The sequence below is a fragment of the Wasmannia auropunctata genome, unplaced genomic scaffold (genome assembly GCF_000956235.1).
Source record: "Wasmannia auropunctata unplaced genomic scaffold, wasmannia.A_1.0 LD336076.1, whole genome shotgun sequence".
Taxonomy (NCBI): Eukaryota; Metazoa; Arthropoda; class Insecta; order Hymenoptera; family Formicidae; genus Wasmannia; species Wasmannia auropunctata.
The window spans coordinates 6,313,425-6,313,651 of record NW_012026814.1 but is presented as its reverse complement, the minus strand read 5'-3'; positions in this window follow the sequence as shown (position 1 = coordinate 6,313,651).

Here is a 227-nt window from a genome sequence, read left to right as displayed (position 1 = left end):
TAAAGTTGAACATATTGAAAGCTGTAACCAATTAGCTGATTTTTTAACTAAAAATTTGACACACGATAAGTTCAGGTTTAACTGTTCTCTTTTAAATTTGATGTAATGACACACAGAACGAGTGGGAGTGTTGAGATCAGAGCGCTCTGATGTCATTCGGAGAGTTTTGTTTGTAGAGGTCTCTGTAAGACGGCGTCGCGAGATTAATTTTTGCTCATGTGTATTCT